The sequence below is a fragment of the Sorex araneus genome, chromosome 2 (assembly GCF_027595985.1).
Source record: "Sorex araneus isolate mSorAra2 chromosome 2, mSorAra2.pri, whole genome shotgun sequence".
NCBI classification, from domain to species: Eukaryota; Metazoa; Chordata; class Mammalia; order Eulipotyphla; family Soricidae; genus Sorex; species Sorex araneus.
Genome location: NC_073303.1, coordinates 196,892,148 through 196,893,071, shown reverse-complemented (window position 1 = coordinate 196,893,071; position 924 = coordinate 196,892,148).

Here is a 924-nt window from a genome sequence, read left to right as displayed (position 1 = left end):
ATTTCTCAGACAGGGGGATCTGAAACGATAACGAAGTCTCAGCGCTCGCTCCTGCTACCGTCACCCATCACTGTTGGAATCGTGACTGTTTGGAAATGTGCATCCTGCAGTGGTTGGGGCCATTCTGGTCGCTGGGTGGTGGCTCGAGGTCGTTCTAATTTGCTGCTGTTGTTATTTTTTGCAGCCGTTTTTACAGAACTCTGCTTTAGAGTGCGGCTTTGCTAAGAGTGCCTCCAAAGACTTGTGTGGCTGCGATGAGTGAGGCGCTCTGGGCTGGCCGGAGAGGCCGAGCTGTATCACTGTGCAGGAATGTGCCTTGGTTCCCGGTTTGAGGCATCCCCAGTACCCTTCTGGCGTGCACAGCCTGAAGCTTTGCTCCTCTCTTAGAACTCTTGGTTCCTGATCTCAGAACTGAGACTGCATTTTAAAAAATTTTTTTTGCTTTTTGGGCTACACCCAGTGATGCTCAGGGGTTCCTCCTGGCTCTGCACTCAGGAACTACTCCTGGCCATGCTGGGGGGCCATACAGGATGCTGGGGATTGAACCTGGGTCGGCCTCATGCAAGGCAAACGCCCTACCCAAAGTACTATCAGTCCTGACTCTGAGACTGCATTTTCATTCCTTTTTCATTTTCTTTTAGTTTTCTTTTTGTTGTGCTCAGGGATTAAACCCAGGCTTCTGCACACAAAGCAAGCATCCTCCTCTCTGTACTATTTATCTGGCCCCAAGCCCTGACATTTTATAGCCAAGGGACTCATGAAAGTATTTCTCAAAGGAAACGGCAGAGTGCTGGTACAGCAGGTGGGGCCTTTGCCTTGCACGTGGCTGTCCCAGGTTCAGTCCCCGACACCCGTATGGTCAACTGAGTCTGCCAGGAGGAAGCCCTGAGCCCTGCCAGGTGTGGCCGCCAGACAAACAAACAG